Raw genomic sequence first — 23,135 nt, forward strand, 5'->3', positions numbered from 1 at the left:
TTTCATACCATACAGCCACTCATCAGAATCTGTTGATTCTAGGGTAGATTTAATGTCCTTATCAAGATTTGGTGTAATGAAAGACTTTCTTGCAACTGAGTGTTGATGAAATATGTCTGTCATAATTTTTCCAGTGTCCCAAAGATATTTCATAAGTTGCATATGGTCAACTCCCTCTTCAGGATTTTCCATTAACATTGATATTGCTGCCCCGAGTGATATCAGGCCTGTCCCAACACAGTTTTGGGTATCAGTAAAGTGCTGATCTCTCTTTTTAGCAATTTCTGTTAAGTGGCTCACTATCTCCATGTTTATCTTTGGTGCTTCTGTGCGAAGAGGCCCTTCTCTAGAATATTTTTTGAGAAGGTCCTTTCGAGTCTCCTCTGTTAGACCTTTTGTGATCCAGTGAGTCCACTGTTTCTGGATAGTCTCGTCAATATTTGTAATTGCATTAGAGGAAGGTAATTCCTCCCCCATCATTTCTAGGAAGACCTGATTCCAGTCTTGTGGATCTTGAATTGATTCTTGAATATTATCTTCAAGTGTATTAATATCCATGTCAGATGACGGAGAAAGTAGCAAGTTAAAATTATTTGTAGATTTGTCAGAGTCTTTATTAGATATCTCTGGTATATTTTCTTTATTAGTCTCGACAATATCTGTAAATGAAAATACAAATGGGTATATGTATGATACATATATAATACGTATTACGACATTACACTTATAATGACGCAATTATTTTAAAGAATTAAGTACTTTTTGTACAAAACGGACTAGTTCTTGTTGAACTTTGTCCGATTATAGCAATATTTTTTTAAAGAAATGATGCTTGTATTTCGAAATGGAAAACTAACAAGCTCATGTTCGCATAGAACTGAGCATGCTCGTGTGGAGCTGCCCAAAATATGATGTTCGAATAGAACGTTCATATTTAGTAACTTTTATATAGAAACACCTTTATTTTCCTTACCTGGAGTATTGTTTTCCTTTTTTTGCCTTTGTATGAACTCCGACATACATTTTGTAAGCTGATCAATTTGTTCCTGCATTAATTTCAGTTTTTTAGAAGTTTTTCTATCTTCTCGATCTCGTTCTTTTGACCGCGAACGTGACCTCTTTTTTGGCATTGTTACAATACAATAACAATACGATTTTAACGATATAAACACTTTTACAAGTTAATTGAAATTCTCGAACGTCAGAAGTTATTTGCACAACAAAACAATATGGCGTCCGGCACTGGCGCACGAGACGTGATAGCGTCGGGCGCGGGAATATTTTTCAAATTTAAATCTCTAAACGTTGTGAAGTTTAAACATACTTAACAGTACTACATGTTATCTATCATCGAGAACGAGACGCGTAGTATAATCTCGCTCGTGATAGACTGCCCGTCTTTTTCGCACTATATTAGTCATTCATGTGCTAGAATTTTTAAGGTCCGAATGCTACTTAAAAGTTTTTCGATATGTATCGAACATCTTGAAATATCAAACTTTACTCGTAAACCCCCAATGGCTTATTACCCGTAAAATTCCCAAATTACCAAGACGTTGGTATATCAAAACGATTCGGGATTCCACAGTCGTGAATGAAGTCATCATTTGTGTTTACTACAATCGTCCGGATGTCAGCGATGAGCGACAATAGGTGATGGCTAGTAAACACGTCTATTGGTCGGTAGTGATGTCTGTAGAATCGAGACTCACGATTCTTAGAACTTGTAGATGTATTGTAGCACTGTCTGACTTAGTTATAGCTCAAAATGTCCTGTAGCGATACTGGCTTAGAGTATTTTTCACTTTTATTTTAAATTTGCTTCTGATTTATAACTTCGTCGTTAAACTATTTTTAGAACAGTCATACTGTAAGGATAGTACCTTTGAAGGCATAGGCACGACACCTTACGACATACTTTTCTCGTAAGAGCCCTTAGAATTGGTAAGAGGCGCCCAGCCTTTAAAAGATAGTATACACCAGAGATTTTGGGAAGGCGACCACCGTGGCCGGGTGGTCTAGTGGTCAGCACGTTAGCCGCATAAGCTGAAGACGCAGGTTCGATTCCCGCCTCGGTCACCGGTGGACTTGGTCACTTTTTCTTTAGTGTATTGATATCTCTTTCAGTTTATACTTTGCCTATAGATATCTGTAAAGGTTTGTGGAAAGCTTATGTCTAGTAGTGGACGTAGGTTGATATGATGATGATGTCAAAATAAACACGATGCAGCACAATCGGGCGAACTTAGTTAAGGGCAATTCCATACTAGCGTCTTCCGTGCGTCTACTCAGCGCTATGGAAAATAGCGTCGCTGCGCAGTGGCGCCAACGTTGCGTCGCGCAGCAGCCATAGACTTGACGAGACGCCGACCCTCGGGAAACGCTAATGTGGGGTAGCCTTAAAAGGTAGGTCGTTAAATACGTTTTTCAATATAAAGACATTCGTCTTTCTAGACAGTTTAGTTTTACCAAGTACAAAAGAGAAACCTTAACGCTATTTTTGTAATAATCCAACAGAGTTCACACCCGATCGGCGTACGGTCTGCGTTTAGTCAATCATAACTGAATTATGTGTATATCACAACCTTAATTTTAGTATCCTAAGGCAAATTTATGAATTTTCTTTGCCACAGTCCAGCTACAGCAGGTTTTCTTTAAGTAGTAAGTACCGGGGTACCAATTGAATGATGATAAGTAAGACACAATTTAACAGACCTAGTTTTATTGGATAAGTGCCACTTTAGTGGCTATTACATTTGCCCTTCAGGCCTTCACACCTAGACTGCACTAGATATCCTAATAATGACCTACAAGGACACTACATTTAACAGCTCACCTCAACTTGTGGAAACTACAGTCGAACCTGTTCAATAAGGTTTTCATTTTTTTTTTCATTTTGTGGTCCTTTCAGAATTTGGCTTTTTGGGGGGCAGCTGCCCCCTAGAGAAGAAAATTTCTAATTATATGTATGCCCCCTCCCCTTAGCCAACGGCCATATGAACTGCGCCCCCTTAGCCCGTCAATGGGCGACGACCTTTTTTTTTTTTTTTTTATTCCGGAAAGGTAAGCATTTGACCACAATCTCACCTGATAGAAAGTGCCGATGTAGTCTAGGATGGAACATGCTTACCTAAAAGATGTCTATTCACTCTCGATTGAAAAAGGTCCAAGTTATAGTGGACTGGGAATAGATTTGCAGGAAGTGAATTCCACTCCTTAGCCGTACGCATGATAAAGCTGGATGCGTAGCGTTTAGTGCGAATCAGTGGTAAAGTAACGACGTAAGGGTGAAACGCAAGTTCGCGTCTAGTCCCACGGTGGCAGAACGGAGATGGGGGGATAAGATTATGTAATCCCATCGCACACTTGACTGTGCCCTCTCTTCCAGTTTACCAACATAGTTTTAAAACATTAATTTATCTGCACTTTTATTTTACAAATTAAGGTACAACATAATGTACCTATATTCGACAGTGCTTATTACCAGCTGATTTCTATCACGACGGTATAATTATAAAATTATTTACTGACACAAATTCGTGCCTGATGTTGAATTTACATAATTTTAAGTAAAATAAGCATATCATGGCCTTACTGAGAAAACTGATTTAAATACATGTAATTATCATAATTAATTAATGAGTATCGATATGCAAAAGAGCAGGTTTCGTGACACAGTTTAATTTAACAAAAAAAACCTACCGAATTACATTTCACAAATTAGTGCTAATAATGAATCATAGATTAATTATGCATGATTAATGTGAATATGTCAATTAATGTGATTAGATGATTAATTAGAAATTTCTTACGATGGTAATAAAGACTCAGTCGTGAGAGCATCCCACTTTTTTGTTTGACAACATGCACATCATTTGCATCTATGTATGACAATGCATTCTTTGCCTCTTTTTGTGTGGACTTAGTTACATAGTAACATGGAACAAATATTAAGTTAAACGGCCTGATTCGAACTTTAAAATACTTCAAAAAATTATTAAAGATACGATATGCATTAGACACGTCAGTGTCAAGTGGCGTTTTTGTTTGATTTTTTTTGACGTATCTTGAAGTCCAAATCGGACCGAGAGTCTGCACGGAAGAAGAGCCGTAGAATGTATACATTTCACGACTCTTCTCTTTAAGCACAGACACTATTAGAAAAAAAATCTTACATTCCCATCTTCACCAATGGCTGACAGTTCCTCAACTGTGCGTTTCTCCAGAAACTTCCTGCCTCGCACAGCTAAACTGTGGAATGAACTGTCGCTTGCGGTATTCCGGACCGATATGACCTTCAAACCTTCAAGATGGGAGCATCTTAAAGGCCGGCAACACACTTGCACCCCTGCAGGTGTCCATGGGAAAAGGTAATTGCTTACCATCAGGCCATTTGTCTGCTCGTTTGTTTCCCTATATCATTATATCATTAAAAAACTAATCAATAGAAGCGGGGAGTCCAATTAATGTAAATTAATGTAGTTTTAACTATATATCTAAAACTGGCTCGTCGTTTCCTAACACTAAACACGTCATGTTTCCTAAGATCAGATGAAGCTTTCTTTTGGCTATAGAGTTCGATTTAAATTAAATTTATATAATAATTCACATTATTCCGTTCTTTTTCTGTAAAATAACACAAACCAAAAATACTTAGGTAATGAGAGAAAATAACAGTTTTAGAATGATTTACGGTTAGTTTCACTAGACTTATATTGACCGGGATATGGACCGTGATTACTTTTTGTATTGTAGCACCTAAAATGTAGGAGGGTATCTCAATACGGTACTGGCAAGAAACTCCGCAATAAATGGATAGGTAACTGAAAATATCACAGATCTAGAATTCTAAGAGAAAAATGTATACTTCTTTGATCTGTTCAAGCTTTGTGTTGTGCCATTTAGGTAAATATCTGTGTGGTATGAGCTAACGAACAATAGGCGTAGGTAGGTTGTATTGTGCTATAGCTTGCAGAGTTATGGCATCGAGTTAACCAGAAAGATAGTCTATGCTCCATCTCAATCGCACATGCAATATTTGAATGACTGGGAAAACTTTTAAAACTACATGGCTACCCCTAAGAGCCACCCTAGCGTCTCCTGAGCGTCGGCGTCTAGTCAACTGCGCGGCGACGCCATTTTCCATAGCGCTGACTAGACGCCAACGCTCAAAAGACGCTAGTGCGGGGTAGCCCTTAATTGGACAGGAAAAGCACTGCTACCAACAATCTCATACTGTTAGTCCCCTGCTTTAGCGTGGCGGTATAACGTGCCGTTGCCGTGGACATCCACACTAGCGTCTTTTGAGTGTCGGCGTCTAGTCAGCGCTATGGAAATTGACGTCGCTGCACAGTTGCGCCAACGTTGCAGCGTGCAACAGCCATACAGTTGATAAGACGCCGACGCTCGGGAGTCACTAGTGTGGGGTGGCTCCATGGAAAATGGCGCCGCTGCGCAGATACGTCAACGCTGCGTTAAGCAGCAGCCATAGAGTTGAATGGACGCCGACGCTCGGGAGACGCAAGTATTGGGTGGCCCATAGAATTGACTAGACGCCGACGCCCGGGAGACGCTAGTGTGGGGTGGCCCATAGAATTGACTAGACGCCGACACTTGGGAGACGCTAGGGTGGGCTCATAGAATTGACTAGACGCCGACGCTCGGCAGACGCTAGTATATCTAAAGTATAAAAGCGACCACCAGGCTCGCTAGGCAGAGTGAACACCCCTTACGGTACACTGGCACAATTTCGCACAAAGCCGTTCTATTTTTAAACAGGATTGTTCCGCTGAATGGAAATTACTGTCTTTTTTCCTCTTATATTTCTCTTAATGGTTCCGTTGAAGACTATTTTGGCTGTTAAAACGTGCAAAACGAATTATTTGGTGAGCTCTATATGATATATGACGCACGCGTTTATTTCGCACACTTAGAAAGTGCAGGCATCATTGGTATGCTTTTATCATGATTGGTTTGTAATCTAACGATTTTCGAGGATTAAGTGATTAGGCGGGTCCACACAGACCGAACATACGCGCGAAGCAATTTCCTCGCGCACAAAACGGCCGAGGCAAGTCTACACTGGGCGATTTGTGCGGCCGAGGCAAGTCTACACTGGCCGTTTGGTGCGGGAGGAAATTGCTTCGCGCGTATATTCGCTCTGTGTGGGTCCACATTGTACTTGTACATACATTGTATTGCCTATTTGTACATACAATATGTTCCAAATTTTTTTAGAACGCGCGTTTTATAGCTTTTGTCCAATTTGCAAAGTGAGATTGTTTGGATTTTCAGACCAGGCCAAACTACTATTGGTGGGAGTTTGTTATATATTTTTTCCAATAGGGAATATTACGCGAAACTCCGCGTAGGGGGCGCCACTACCACAATCCATCACAATCTGAGGGTCTACCGCGAAACAAGAAAATCGATATCTAACTTCTATCACTCTTGCATATTTGAGCAATAACGAGACAGATAACAACATTTTGATTTTCGCGTTTTCCGGTAGGCCCTTTGTAAACAAACCGCCTTGATGCATCAACGTCACATTTTATTATCTATCAAAACTTGTCAAAAAACAGTTTAAGGCACAGTATGTATAAGTTACCTACTCTATGGTTTAAGATACGTGCTAGTGCTGCACTCCGGCGGCAGAACATTGCAGTAATACTCCCTATAAGGCCTCTGGAATTCTAACCTATAATTTAAATAACTTGTTTCTTCAGTTTTATCGTCGGAAATATCGCATAACTCAGAAATATTAGCACAAGGTCTGATTATCGAAGTTTATGTATATTACCGTGTTATAACAGCGCTAAAAATATGTAAACACTAATGAACTTTATCGCCAACGCGTGAGGTACAGAATTGTATACATATTTGTTTTGTAAAACGGTCGCCAGTTGGGTGCCCATTATTATGCGATTTTAAAAATTAACAACGCATAGGTACAGTCGCCATCATATATATCGGAGCGGCCGAAGTGCTCAAAAATATCTGAACACGCACTCTAGCGCCTTGACAATAGAGGCGTGTTCAGATATTTGTTCATTATGTTTGTTGAAAATCAAAGAGATTAAAAAAATAACAAATATCTCTGTTCCTTTATCTATCGTTGCCTACTAGTAAAATCACAAAATAAATAATAGTACTACCATACAGAAATGACACTTCCCACAAAACCGAAGTTTGACGGCGATTCAGGGACGAATTATGCTGTCCCTTCCTAATGTATGGTACTATCCATTTCGGCCATTTAGGGTTGTCAAAATTCAAGTCATTATCTTATCTGTGGTCATGCACGTATAGGGACGTCAAGTTGTGCCAACCCTAATAATTGCTCGGAGCAATGCTGAGCCGAACGGCGCCGAGAAAAGCCGAAGGGAGGAGTGTCGACCCACTGGTTAAACCCTGTACAGCAAGTAACAAGAAAAATTGTACCTTTGTTTGGTCTTCCGGCTATTAAAGTAATTAAATTGAACAGGAAAGATTAGTAAAGGTGAAGAAATGAAGGTTGTAGGATTCAGGAAACATGGCTTTTTTATTCAGCTGCAAATGTCACCTTATCGTTAAACAATTCGTTTTTTAGAATTAGAAAAAAAGGTAAACAATCTTGGCATGTTTTTATTTAAAAAGGATTTTGAAAATCAGTAACTATTACATCATCATTTTAGTTCTCTGCCTACGAAGCTGATGATCCCGGGTTCAAATCCCGGTAAGGGCATTTATTCGTGTGATGAGCATGGATATTTGTTCCTGAGTCATGGGTGTTTTCTATGTACCCTCTTTCTTGTCTAAGTACCCTCAACACAAGCCTTATTGAGCTTACTGTGGGACTTAGTCAATTTGTGTAATAATGTCCTAAAATATCCTTCATTCTCGATAGATCCAACCAGTAGATCCAAGATGGATCTAGTGAGAATTTTTTTGTTCGTTAGATCCAACTTCCGGCCGATGGATCTAACGAGAACTTCTTTTAGTAATAGATCCAGTTTAAATGACAAATGGATCTAGTGGGAATTCTTTTTATCGCAAGATCCAATCTTGTATCAATCAAAAAATCTGTACCTTGTTAATTCTACTTGAATTAAACGATAGATCCAATATCATTGTGAGCGCTGGTGGCTTAGCATTTTCGCGTCCGGTGACGAAACTGGAGGTTCCTTCGGGATGCAACCCTCGGGTTCCTTTAATTCGGTATTTTTTGGGAAGCAACCGCCAACTTAAAATGAAACCGCCAATCGCTAAGATGAGGAGTAGATCCATAATTATTTTGAAAACGCCGAAATTTTGAAACGTAATAAATATAAGAGCCTCGGTAGAGAGTACCATTTTGTATCATTTGGCGTTGAAACTCTAGGTCCATGGGGTCCCAGCGCGCACAAGTTTTTTTTGGAGAAATTGCGAAACGTCTGGTTGACGTAACTGGTGACCGAAGAGCTGGCAGCTTCCTCGCACAACGTATCAGTCTTGCGATACAACGAGGAAATGACGCCAGCATCCTTGGTACAATGCCTCAAGGGCCTATTTTAGATATAAGCTAGTTATAGTAATCATCTGTATATAGCAATATGTATATACTAATTGTAAATAAATAATAAATTATTATTTTTAATACGAATAAATAATAGTTTATGTTTTTATACTACGTTGGTGCAATCAAGCATATGTCCCGTTAACTTAATAATCTCGTTGAGCTCTGGCAACCTTACTCACCGGCAGGAACACAACACTATGAGTAGGTTCTAGTTATTTGTGTGCGGTTTTCTGTAAGTTGGAGGCACTTTCCCAGTTGGGCTCTGTTCTAGATCTGGAATGACATCCCTACCCTACCACACAAAGCGAGATGACATTCACAGTGCCCTTACCTCTCTTTTCTTTCCTCCATACCCGGTCCAAAATCTGAAAGTTTGTTGATTGTATCTACATAAAAGAGAACATGCACTTTTGTATGAAAAATGTCTGTCTCCTTTACAGGTCGTAATTCTCAACTGGTTCTCGTGAAGTTTTAAGCTTGTCACAAAGGCTGTCTACAGCAGCTCACAGAACCACTAGTTGTAAAATTATTTTAGCCGAGCTAAATTCCAGCTGCAAAGATACATTTTACTAGATTGCTTGTTGTAACGCATTTCTAGGTCCTTTAGCTAAAGTAGCTATTTATAAAAAGATGCGTATATGTAGTTCTTTACTTGGACAATATTTTTATTTATTTATTTTAAAATTTGATTAAGGCTAAAGGCCCATATTATAAATACCTTATAGACTTACATACATATGGGACATGGAAAATGGGCAGTGTCCCATGGATGTATACTGTTGAAACATATGTCGATTATAAGCTATTAATCTTAGTTTTATTTTAATGTATGGCACTAACCTTAGACAACTTGCAGGGACAGAGCTATACAAAAAAAAGAAGTCGCGCATATAAGCAGTTATATTTCCTTAAACGCGAGATATAATAAGTTGTAACGTATTTTATTAGAAAGAATATAAAATATACTTTATTCTTCTTGTATCAACACCAATGGTAAAGTATTTAAAGAGACACAATTTACAGTTAAACAAAAAACGATATTCTAAAAATTATTATACAAATGCCATGTATATCACGTGAAAAGTATTTGTATAAGCTATTTATCGTATAATATAGCTGATATCAAACGGTTGCAGGAATCGAAATAAAAACATTAAATGAGTTAATTAATTGTAGTTAATTACGCTTTAACTTTTCTACTCAACGCTAGATGTCGCTCTAGAGCAAAATTCTACTTGACGTAAAACATTTATAAATTGCGCTAATCTCGTCAGTCTTACTCCATCATTTTAAAAAGTATAGACAGATGACCATTGTTTATGGATTTCTAAAGTAATGTCAAGATGACTCTTAATGTAACATTGTCAACATTAATTGTCAAAACACGCAATTTAAAATATTCAACATGGTAATTACAAAATAGCGTATTTGTAATGCGTTAGAATTGTGTCCAATCGAAAGACTCTCCATTCCATTGATCTCAGCGAGTATGCTCTTGATGACCTTCACTATTCATTGGGTAGGTCAGAAAAATCTATTATTTTTTCTCGTATAGCTGCTATAGCGTTCGACTCCATGGAAAATAAAGGCTCCAAATTAAATTAAAAATGTAGCATATATACAAAGTGTAATTTAGATAGTATTCCAGAAAAAATGCGCCAATGTAAATGCTTAGGTACCTATATCGTATTGTCGAACAAATTCCTATCTACTTCTGATCTACGCGACCTTGAAGTGGACTGTCCTACCTAACCATTTTTCTAAATTATTACAATTTATTTATATTTTAATGTACTCGGGTAATGTTGCAGTTGCACCAGCACCAAATATATGCTGTGAACCAGGTATCCAAGTGTTTTCAAGTGACGGTTAACGTTTCCAAAGCAATTTTTCAGCAGTTTTTAAGTTGTTCTTAGGACACTGAGGCTATTGAAGGTTTGGACCTTCAAGAAAACACTCCAACTTGGACTGGCGGCATCAAAATGGAGTACGTACTGTTTCAAAGAACTGGGTGTAAGTAAGTACATTTGATGAAGTGGAACTGCTGATGTTGAGTAAGTTCTTAGGGTACATTTGTGTCAAAGTCCTGTTCTGATGACTGATTTCATGAAGAGTCGAAGGAATTCCTAAATTCTTATAGATATAGCTGAGTCATTTTTGGATTTTCATCAACTCACAAACATTTTTATTAAAATAAAGTGACATTTGACGAAGTGCAACTGCTGATGTTGATCAGAATGAGATTTGCCAACTCACGCCCGTTTTGGTTTATTTATTAATTTTGTAGCAAGTAAAGTTCTTAAGAGACATTTGTGTCATAAGGTAGAGTTCCATGAGGTGGATGAGTTCCATGAGAAATCGAAAGAATTCCTCAAATCTTATAGGCATATAATACTTTGACTACATTGGAACTTTTCTACGCACGCGATTCTTCTTTGTTAAGTTTGTAGCAATTAAGTTCTTAAGAAACATTTATGTCAAGGTCCAGTTCTAATGATGGATACTATGAGGAATCGAGGGAACACCGGAGCACCTCAAATATTATAGGAATACGTATAGTAATTTTACATATAGTTATTTAGGTAAGTTTCGATTCGATCTTCCCGTCTAGACTGGCCTTAAGGTATAATGATTGTCTATGACTTGGGTATAAGAAAAAAATTGACATTTGTCATATTCGATTCGATGTCATTTACAAAAAGCAATTTTATTCAAATTAAATATCTAGAATCTATTTACAATAACTGTAAATTATATTTAAAAAACATATAAGTAGAGCTAAGTTTCCCGTTATATAAATTTAGGTAGTGTTGCGGCTTCGAATCCATACACAAGATATATATGAATGCGACGTTTGTACTTGAAAAAAATGTTATAGTCCAGATATATGGTTGTGGTGCAGGCAGGCACTGCATGTTACTCCAGAAGTTATATGTAAGCGACTACAGACAACAGCGGCGGGCTGCTCTAAGCAGGAGATCGATGTGCTTCACCACCAATAGTGTATCCAGAGGGTTGCGTTTTAAGGTCAGTAACCTGTAATCGCTGTATGTCTCCGCTTTGCCCTAGGAACGTAGCTCTACATTACAAGTAGATTAAGACACTCAGAATGATGGTTTGGTGATTTGGGATCCGTAGTCAAAGTGGCAAAAATGGAAACCTATTCTTTTGGCGTTATATGCGTAAATTTTAATGGTTTATGTGTGTGTGTGTGTGTCTGTGTGTAATTTTATATTGCTGTTACCTGCATAGAGATAGGTTGCTTTATTTAAAACACTTATACCTATTTCCCTACTAATATTTTAAATGGTATGTCTATGTGTCTGTCTGTCTGTCTGCCCGTCCGTCTGTCCATCCGTCCGTCCGTCAGTCCGTCCGTCAGTTCGTCTGTCCGTCTGTCCATCCATCCGTCCGTCCATGTGTCTGTATGTTATTCCGTCTGTCTATCTGCCCGTCCGTCCATCCGTCCGTTTGTCCGTTAGTTTTTCAAGCTTAAATCACTGAACCGATTTAGCTAAAACATGTTGCGGAAATGCTTTGAGTCCCAGGCAAGGACAAAGTAATTTTTTGTATCATCGAACTTGTCCCTGAAGGTTCGATTATACCTGTATATAGGTACCTGCCACTTTACTTATCTATTTATAGTATTAGAATATTTTATATAAAATGTAAGAACATATATATAGTTGATACAATGACCATGACAAGTTTTATTTTGACCTCACGATTTCTGCCATACTATTCTGATTAGTTAAATATCATGTAGCGTGGACAGAGCCTCACAATTTGGAAGAATACTAACTTTCAAGTACATGGAGGCTTAACGTGATCACGGATTTGTTGACTATAATCAGTATTGATTCCACACAGTCCTCACTGCATCACGAATACTTTAGATTAAAACTGAGACTAGGACGACAGTCCTAGCCTATTGGTTATGATTCGGTTTGAGAAGTTAGTGGACCTGGGTTCGAGCCCCGGTGAGAGCACTTTATTGATTGGTTGGCTTATTGGTATTGATTGATTGATTGTTTTACTTGTTGTACTTCAGTGGGATCCGGGTTCGAATCCTGGTAATTGTCTGATTAGTGCTACCGAATAGTTTTTGGTACAATGCAATAAAATAGGGTAAAGGAACTTATTAGCTTGATTTTTTACCTATGATTATTATTGTGATGTGAACTAATCAAGCGGCTCCAGGTTCGAATCCTGGTAAGAAAAGGTGCTCGATCCATTGTTGCATCAACAGAGCCTGCGCTGCCTTGTACTATATAAAAAAGAGTAACAAAATTAAGACTAAGGTTCGGTATTCAATTAAATTAAATTGAATCATTTTTGTTTCGACCAACTTATTGGATCATAAATTATAACAATCGATACTAATATTATATATATAATATTAGCCTATTGGTGGTGACTTCGACTGAGAAAATTTGTCCTGGGTTCGAGGCCCAGTGAAGAAACTTAAGTGGTTGTTGCATTTACTTGGTTTACCGGCGTTGCCGTTTTACCCGCGTTGCCTATTACAGACATGCATTGCGTAAATTTGGACTAGGCCGATGGGTTCAGTTTGTTGATATTGTATTTGTATAAGAAGTAACGGGTTCGAATCCTGGAACTTATTTGATTAGTACTACCTAATGGCTCCCCAAGTGCACTGCAATATTTATTAGATTTTGTTTAGTTTTATATTAATTATGATTTCTAAAACAATTCTTTGAAATTCTGATATTTTTGTGATTTTTCCTTACAAGGTACTTCTACTCGTATTTCCATGTAAACATGTGTCTTTTTTGACTCTTGTGTAACACAGTTTATTGAAAAATATATGTTTTTGATTGTACTTAATACGAATAAAGTAAGCGGCTCCAGGTTAGAACCCTGCTAAGAAAACGCATTTGATTGTTTTTAACAAATAACTTAGAAATATTTTTTCCATTTCACAATAAATAGAGATAACCAAGTTATGGACAGTTCTAAAGTAAAATCAATTTATTATTCACAATTACTTAAAACTTTCCCTTAATGTGTTTAAATGTTTTTCTTTTCATTGGCGAGACGAAGTTTACTACCTCCAGCTCCGTTGCTAGCCAAATATCATTGAAGCGGCGGCGGCGTCACCGGCGTCGTTACCGAATCGAGAAATGCCTAGCGCAAGAACGAACACGAACCATGCCACGCTCACGCCAACACATACGGTGTTAGTATTGACAAGACTAGTAAATATAGTTAGAAGACTGACAGCCCCCATACAACGCCGCGAGATTGTCAATGTTGTAGATTAGATTAAGGTTTATTTTTAAATTTTAGTTATTTGCATGTGTCAACTGATACCCCGCTGCTATTTATAATTTCTAAACATTAAAATTGGACGTGACTGACCGCTGTTATAGTCTCTAAATTAGGTAGGTAGATTCAAATATAAAGAAAGCATTTTGATCCCTTACAAAATGTTCAATAATCTTAAAACTAGAAGGTGCCCTGAAATATGCAAGCATGTTTACGCTTATACTGTTATCAAAGACGAATTTTAAGGTTATAAATTGTATGAAGATGACACCTGCCACCGTAACCTTCATGTATAAAAATATTATTAGGTGCGTTTATTATGTTTTAATTTTACTTTTGTGCATATTACAGTCATTTACTTTGGCCAAGAGCAAATTTTACAGGAATGCCTATAAAAATAAAACACCTATACATATAAGTGTAACCAGTCTTACTTATGTTTGTTCTGTGGTTACAACAGTCCTAGTCAAGCACCTATCTGGTGCTTGCCTACAAGCGAAATCCAAAACAAAAAACATAATATTGGACGAAACAAATAATCTGTTCGACTGTTCGATAGGTGTCTAGTCTTAATAACGGAAATGAGTATGTTCGCTTGAAATCGCGACTAAGTAGTAAAAAGTCTAAGCTTATCCCTATTTTAATTTCAGAGATACACGTAAAATACAAGCATTTTCATGCGTGACTACTGCAAAGAACGTCCTTCGTAGAAGTTCGCACTGCTGAATGAAGATAAAATATCGTTTAATAAACTATAAACTGTACATAAGAAAATAAAATACAGAACAGAGCTAGTTTTGGTATGTATACTCTTTCCTAAACTTGTGACTGATAATATTAAGCTTATCTTATGTGTATTCTAAGCATGTTCTGTATTGTGTATTCTAATGTACATGAATTATTTTTGTGTGGTTATTGGCCATAAATCTACAGATGGTCATGTCAAAGTGGTTAAGTTAGTGAAGTAATAGTTGTAAATTGCATAAGATCTTTATAAAATAACTTTTAATATAATTATTTATTAGGAGGCAGGATAAGTAGGTTTGATTTAAGATGTTGATTCAAATCTGATAATATCTAATATGTAGTATAAGATAAATGAAGGTCACGACTCGATCTGTTTCGACATCTAGGGTTGTCAAGTTTGCGGATCATACCGGTACGCCCACAATGATCGCAATTCACCGACGTGCCAGTAAGCGCAGATAAATGCAACTGAACAAGTAAGTGATTTAGACCTAAGTAAGCATGTTACGGACACATATGTAATAAAGGGGAGGTATGTATGTGTCGGGCAAACGGTTTGAAACAGGGGGCAGTCTAAGAGGCATTAGGCATCCGAAACGATGAACTACGCCATCAGATTTAGTAAAAAGTTTCTATGTCCACTATCATGTGTGCCCTCTTTTTCGCATAAAGTTGATTGTCATATACTTCGCATAAAAGTCATTATTTTAATATTTCAATTTCGCCTACAACCAGTTTTCCTAATATATTTTTCGCATATATTCTTTAGCCGTATATAAGTCGACTGAAGTTTGATTTTTATACCTATTAAAATGTAGGATGTACCGATTATGCGTATAGAGATTCGACATAAAAAAAAAATTCATCCATGAGATGGATAAGCTTATGCGTAAAAATATTAGGATATTAGTCAATTTATTTGGATCAATAGTTACACCAAACTTTGTTATGCGAAGTGAAAATAGGCAGGACAAAGTTATGCATTTTAATATAGACCCCCAATAATATCATATCAGTAGGTACGTTATAGGTTTGTTGTATACTTAGATCAGTCTTAACTTAACACGGAGTGCATTATGCGTGCGAATGACGAGGCGATACGGAGATGTCAGTTTTTTCCTATGATTAGATTATTGCACTGGCATCACTTTCTGGATTAACACTGGCAACCGGCGAACGAAGTTGTTGGCTAATTTACCTACAAATTTCCGAGATTTATCTATTATTTTGTGATCGTTGTCTAGTACTACTGTGATCCCTACTACGCCATGTACATATCTAGTGTGATATTCTTATATGTTATCTGTCTTGTACTGAGGAATAGGTTGGTACAGTTTACTCGTATTTTTTTATGTATGTTCACCGATGATTTTAAGAACCATTGTACGATTAAGTAGAATAATTATAAACCACCAAAGTGGTAGTAGAGGAATAGGTTCCTGATTCTGAACTGCTGGTGAGACTCTTCTCAATTATTATACGCGCATGTAATCATGAATTATCAATTTGTTATGTTATGCATCAATTTGCGAGTGGATAAAGTTGCAAAGTACGAGTAAGATACTAGGGCAGTCAGGCGCTCTATGTTTAAAACTATTTTGTGGTACCTACAAATGGCAACGAGCCACAAGACCCAGAAACTATTTACCTTCTTTTTTTTCACAAAATACTGCTAACTGTCTACTTAAACAAAGAATTAAGTGTTTTTGTTAGTCAGGACTGGATATAGGAATACATATATTATATGTGGCCCCTAGCCACGCATAGCGTTTCGACAAGGAACTAGTATATCAGTAACAAGCATATTGTGGTTTGTTTTCTACCTATACTGCACTGTAAGTTGGTTTGGTTTTGATACGAATGCGATAACTTTATTTAAATAAATTTATTAGGTATATTTCTAGCAGTTTTGAGTTTGACAGTGACGCGTGTAATTACACTTATTTTAGACTAGTACCGAAAATATTTGTTTTTCAAGATGTTATTGGTTCGGTGGGCTTATAGTTTGATATAGGTACCCTAATGTGATAGTGACACAGTTTAAGTTTTTGTCCGGGAGAACCAGAATCAGATATTAAGAATCTGCAGACCGAGAAGCAATACTGGTTGCTCAACTATGTCCCTTGGATAGGTCGACTTTGGTCTAATATCGAATGCGGATGCGAATCGAACTTCAGACGGTTACGGTGTCGTATTTCGGAGGTGTCGTGGCAAACTGCCGAATCTCACACAAGAGCAGACCCCTCAACGAAGCCACGGTATTTTGTCGCTTAAACATAGTTTTAAGTTTAGTCTTTACGTCATTAGTCTATAAGATATTTTTAGGGTTCCGTACCCAAAAGTTCAAACGGGACCCTATTACTAAGACTCCGCTGTCCGTCCGTCCGTCCGTTCGTCCTTCCGTCTGTCACCAGGCTGTATCTCATGAACCGTGATAGTTAGACAGTTGTGAAATACGACATCTGTGAAAATTTCACAGATGACGTATTTTTGTTGCCGCTTTAATAACAAATACTAAAAAGTCGGTGGGCGAGTCCGACTCGCACTTGTCCGGTTTTTTTTATAAATAATGGTACGGAACCCTTCGTGCGCGAGTCCGACTCGCACTTGGCCGGTCTTTTTATATTGCTGCCGGATAGGTACAAATATTTTAATATTCACATTATTTATAATTAGATAAATATATCGCCAGATCCATGTCATTTTCCTCGCCGCTCGCACGTATATGTGATCCCAGTATACTTAAAAAAAACAAATCTTTATAACCATAGGCTTTGAATTTAGACACGTTATATAATTATAAAATAATATAAAAATAATAATAGTGTCTGTTGTGGCACTTAGTTCCACCACGGTAGAGCGCATCTATGCATATGCATACTCTGCATTGATTTTGACGTGACAAAATGTGAATTGGCATTACAAACATCATATATACATAGTAATTTTATATTTTTGATAATATGTACACACTTTGTCATTGCAAAGGCTGAACATTATAAGCTTAGCTCGACTCTAGACGCCCCGATGTCACTTTTATCGGGTATAATTACTGTCGTCTCAGTCTAGGCATATACATTACGTTAGGATTTTATTGTAAGTACGTTTGTTTCTTTGTGGACCGATTTTAATGATTCTTATGTAACCGATTTGTTTTAATTGTCGCAGTCTCACGATAGAGATTACCTACAAATATTAGCGATAGCGACAATCAAAAACCATACTTATTAAAAAATAGTATAAAAATAAAATAAACGTAAGAACTAGTGTTAAAAGTACAATTGCATCTAGTGCAAGTGAGCTATTAGTTAGGGATTTGAACATCTTTGGTAGGTAAGTTATTTTGGTAATTTTTATTTTATTTAATAGGTATCTATAACCAATATATAAAGTTTGCCGTCGGTTTTTAGGGTCCCGTACTCCAAAAGGAAAAATCGGACCCTTATAGGATCACTTTATTGCCCGTCCGTCTGTCTGTCTGTCATGGCCCTTTATCTCTGGAATGCGTGGAGGCAATTCATGGCGCTTACTCGTTTAGATCGCGAGTTTCACACTCTGCTTCTATGGTTTGTTGCCAAAACAAACAACAACTCATGGCACAAAATACTGGTTCTCGGTGCCGACTCTGTACGTAGTAATAATGGTTTTTAATGGTAGATATGTATAGAACTATGTAAGGATATAAGTAGTCTTCAATTTGTTTTTAATAAACTTGGAACTCGTACAAACGGAAGCTGGAATGTGAATGATTGCAGCACTGTTTAATTTACGCCAAGCTTTGTACTTTTGTGATGTGTTTAGTCATTTCGATTATTTATAACTATTGATGCACGGAACAATTTCAAGGGGCTACCGCGAACTCCAGTATTCAAAAATAGTTTACTAGAGCGTTCATGTCACTCCACTCAGAGAGTTATTGATTACTAGCTGTTGCCCGCGACTTCGTACGCGTGGATTTGTATGTTGGTGGTTATACGTAATTGCTTTACGTTCAGATATATACTGTTTATTCTACATGAGCATAAAACATTATTGTAGAGATACACGCTGTCTTTTAACTTATGTATTTGTAAGAAAGGGAAAAACATACATTTAGGAAGTTAGGCTTTTAATGCATTCACTGCTAGCGACCCGCTAGGGGGTTCTCTGTTTGTAGGTGTTTTTAACTACAAATGGTTTTTCACGTGTTATCAGCTACGCCCGTGGCACGTGACTCGCGTTTGCAGTGAATGTATTAGTTTTATGTATAAGCGGATAACAATAAAATATGCCTTATAAGTTTTGTGTACTGACTTTTCAAACGTTAATTTTCTTAACAACGAAAGTTACTGCATAGCATACAGTGCCATCTTGTTTAGCTATCATTGAAAGCACGGCTTTGATTTTCGCGGTAGCTATTCAAATGAGTCTGCGGTGGCCTTATGCATCTTAAACAAATCTGTGGTGCCAGCTTGAAAAATCCCGCATATCAATATGCGGATAGTCCGGAGAGTAAGTTTGAAGAGAGGAAATGTTCCCAAGTACTTTAGTATTAGTGTTGTATTGGAACAAGCTACTCTGAATGGCATTTGCAATGACAAAGTCCGGAATTATTAACCTTTTGAACACCAAGACCCTTAAAAAACGTCGTAAGTAGCAGTGCCCGTAGCGCCAAGAACGCTTATAAGTGCTATGGCATCCGTTGTCAAAGTTGACCTTTTGAACGCCAAGATCACCTAAGTTCTTACTAGTTGTGCCCACATCACCACGGACAACAGTAGGTGTTATGGCGGACGCTGTGATAGTCACCTTTACACTTTCAAGTACGGTTTACTTTAGCTCGCTAGCGCGTTTTACCTTGGCGTATAAGTGACGTTTTTGATTATGATTTTAAAGCATTCAAAAGGTTAACCCTTTAAACGCTTTACGTCATAAACACGTCATAGGCCAAGATCACGGGCGCAGCCAATTTAAACCTTACTTGAAAGGTGAAGATTATTTGAAGAGCGTATGCCATAACACTTGTATGCGTATCCGTGGCGATTTGGGTCCGACTAGTTACGACGACTTCTGTATGTCTCAAATGTTTATCTCAATTTACTATGAATATATGACGTTTATAATGACTCCCTCCCTATGTTGTATTCAAATCCTTGGAACACCAGTTCAACCTATTGAACGCCAAGAACACCTAAAGGCGTCGTTACTAGTCATGGCCACAGCGCCAAGGACAACTTATTTATTTATATTAACTCCCATGCGCCTGGAAAGTTGGCGTTTGAGTGATGTTTGTTTTTATTATATAAAGCGTTCAAAGGGTTAAACGAACTCTAAACAACTATAGAAAAGCTATTTCTGAACCATAAATTGATCTTTATCACCAAGTAGGACAGTTGATCATAAGAAACTCTCCGGAAGAGTAAAGTTACGTTGGTATTATCGCGTTTTAACCGTGGTCCCACTGCTTTGACCCGCAGGGTGTCCACGGGTATGTTACTTGTTACCCCATTGTCCTGCCGTTCTTAACCCTTTACCAGGCCAAGGGATATATTTCACCCACATCTTATATCGGTTACCGTAGTCAGGTTTTAACTCCAAACCACCTACAAAATATTTTGTCAATCCCTGAAAATATTATTTTATGATCTTCATTCACAACACGCTTCTAAATTGCGTAATATATCTTTGGCAGCCGTTTAAATTCACTTGAACGCTAATTTCAGTAAACTACGGAGAAATTCGATCACTTTTCATAATTTATATGAAACAGAAGTACATAGGTCGAACAATTTTTTGATATTTTGTAGATTTTGAGTGTTGAAAGCTAATGTAATCGGAAACATTGCTAAATATTCATGCATTATTATGTATGACCAGAATTAGGATGTGGGTTGACATTATCCCATGGCCTTATTAGAGTTTAACTGTGTGGGAGCTATATTTCCCATGGCCCGGTAAATTGTCTTGTCATGTCATAAAAACTCACGTAAGTAAGTGATTTTTTTTCAGTGATTGATATAATGTTTCGTAGGAGATTTGGAGTTAAACCTTGACTATTATAACCGATATAAGATGTGGGTGGAATATATCCCTTGGCCTGATCAAGAATATAATAAGACAAAATCTAGTATGACAGTTCATTACTTAGACAGGCGATGGGATAACCTTAACCCACATTTTTATTTCTGGTTTAAAGGAAGATCTCCGACGTTCATAAATACATTTTTTACAAGGCGTTCAATACGGTTGTAACAGAATATAAAGTACGTATTAAGACACGCTGGTTCTTCGGGGCCTGGTAAAGGGTTAACAGTGTTCGCCAGTGGATCTACTACGGGTAAAAAAAAATTACCATGATCCCACCGCACTAAGTGGTAAACATTCATTAAAAACTATAGCTAGGTAATAGATTTTTATCCCAATCGTTTCTTTCCAATTAAAAAAAAATATTAAGGAGATAATAACTTAACTAGACAGAGCCCAGGCAGGACTATTTCTGGGCAATTTGCTCTTCGGGGATCTGAAGCTACCTAACGAACCTAACCTACCTGTGTGTGTGTGTGGTTGTCTGGAAGAGATCGCTTTTTAGCGATAAGATCGCCTGTTGTCTGCCTCTACATTTAATCAAATGTTTATTTTTCTTGTATCTTTTTACTGAGGTGTGCCAATAAAGAGTATTCTATCTATCTATCTACCTACTTATTATATTGATTTAGTGTGACTACCGTGAAAACATATCAGTAAGGGGAAAAAGCGACTGGGACACGTGTAATAAAACGTAGTACAGTCATCATCAAAAGTAGCGGATCAAATAACGCTTCATAAGTATCTACCATGCTGTAACAGCTTAACAAAAAGTGATGTCTTTAATATAGAACAACTAAGACTGTAAGAGATATACTTTTGAACGTGAATTTCAGAAATTTATCTGTATTTGGAAAAGTTATCTGGGATGTCAGATACTTTTGGCCTGTTATTTCATCCAATACTATTGATGCTGACTGTACTATGAAAATACGCCAATGCTTGTTAATTTGATACTTAGTGCGGTGGTATTATGGTAAAAATAAATTGCCCGTAGACCCACTGGCAAACACTGTTTGGAACGGCAGGATAACGGGTAAAAAATACCCGTGGAGCTACCAGGGTGACATGTTGGTGGGACCTGTATGGCTAAGATGGTCGGCTCTTTATCATTTGTCACCATGCCTGTCCCGTTCTAACAAGTAGGTAAGCGCGAAAGTGACAGGCATAATGACAAGTGATAAAAATGGAACCATGCTGCCACCGCAGTAGGGCTAAGATGGTCGGCTCTTTATCATTTGTCACCATGCCTGTCACGTTCTAACAAGTATGTAAGTGCGAAAGTGACAGGCATAGTGACAAGTGATAAAAATGGAACCATGATACCGCCGCTGGGGTAATACTGTCAAATTAACATGGTAAAATAACCGTAACATCCGTAACCAAAATGAAATGCAGTGTTGAACTGCATCTTCTTGCTCATCGACTTCTATTCTAGTTCTGTTCGAGAACTTGGTGGTAATTGATGACGGAGACGCCTCAATACGTGAGACACTATTAAGATATCTCCGTCTTACTTCTACTTGTTGCTGCGTCGCAGTCATCGCTTACTAAATTCAGAAAGATGTGCAGTGCAAAAAGCTCTTTAGCTTGATCTGAATCTAGGTCCTGTCAATGGGGCGACACTCCTCCTTTCGGCTATTCCCGGCTCCGTTCGGCTCAGCATTGTTCCGAGCGATTATTAGGGTTGCCACAACTTGACGTCCTTACACGTGCACGACCACAGATAAGATGTGACTTGAATTTTGACAACCCTAAATGGCCGAAAGGGATAGTGCCATACATTAGAAAGGGACAGCATAATTCATTTTATGGAAATGTCATTTCTTTATGATAGTACTATTCTTTATTCTGTGGTCTTGTTACGTAGTCTAAATAGGTTAGGCCTCATTCGCACGAGAGCTTAAAAAGCGTTGCCTTAACTGACGTTACAAGTTCCATACGCTATATTCGATTAAATAGCCAACGCTCAAAGTCGAAAATCCAACAGATCATGATAAACAATGAAAAACGATGGAAAAAAACGCGCATGATAAATACACGGGTATCCATTTTTGTAATTCAAACTTTTTGTAAAAGCGCTCGTGTGTATAAGGCTTTAAACAATTTACATTTTTCATCACACTGAAATAGTTTTTAAGTAATAAAGCAAGTTTAAAAAGTTTGTTTTGTTTTATTATTTGCAATAACAAATGTAACAATAACATCATTAATGTCAAATTTCTATAAAACTGACGTTTATAATGACACTCCTCACTTTGTTCTGTTCAATTTGGTGCCAAGTTAATAGGTTAGACTGACTCTAATGCTTGGTACACGTATTGAACCTACGTACACCTATATAGTAGGTATTCATAAGCATCGGAATACACATGATAACAGAAAAAACTCACAGGGTTATGATAATTTATTCCCTATATTATAACACCAATAGACGAGCGTATTGAAAGGGCCACACCAAGGTCTGCGTAACATCTATCTTGCTGTGTTCTTAACG

At 37.6% G+C, this 23,135-nt stretch overlaps 1 protein-coding gene, 1 long non-coding RNA gene and 1 other non-coding gene across 5 annotated transcripts in view; all 3 read left to right on the forward strand.

Annotated features, from left to right (window-relative positions):
- Positions 1-23,135, forward strand: part of LOC133517337 (cyclic AMP response element-binding protein A) — a 259,857-nt gene that overhangs the window by 59,618 nt on the left and 177,104 nt on the right. The gene's annotated exons all lie outside the window — the stretch shown is intronic.
- Positions 2,008-2,079, forward strand: Trnam-cau (transfer RNA methionine (anticodon CAU)). The gene has a single exon. It is a non-coding gene; the product is annotated as a tRNA-Met (tRNA).
- On the forward strand, positions 8,007-14,619 carry LOC133517325 (uncharacterized). Its single transcript, XR_009799360.1, has 2 exons — positions 8,007-13,739; positions 14,479-14,619. It is a non-coding gene; the product is annotated as an uncharacterized LOC133517325 (long non-coding RNA).

Source organism: Cydia pomonella, chromosome 4, assembly GCF_033807575.1.
Source record: "Cydia pomonella isolate Wapato2018A chromosome 4, ilCydPomo1, whole genome shotgun sequence".
In the NCBI taxonomy this organism is placed as follows: domain Eukaryota; kingdom Metazoa; phylum Arthropoda; class Insecta; order Lepidoptera; family Tortricidae; genus Cydia; species Cydia pomonella.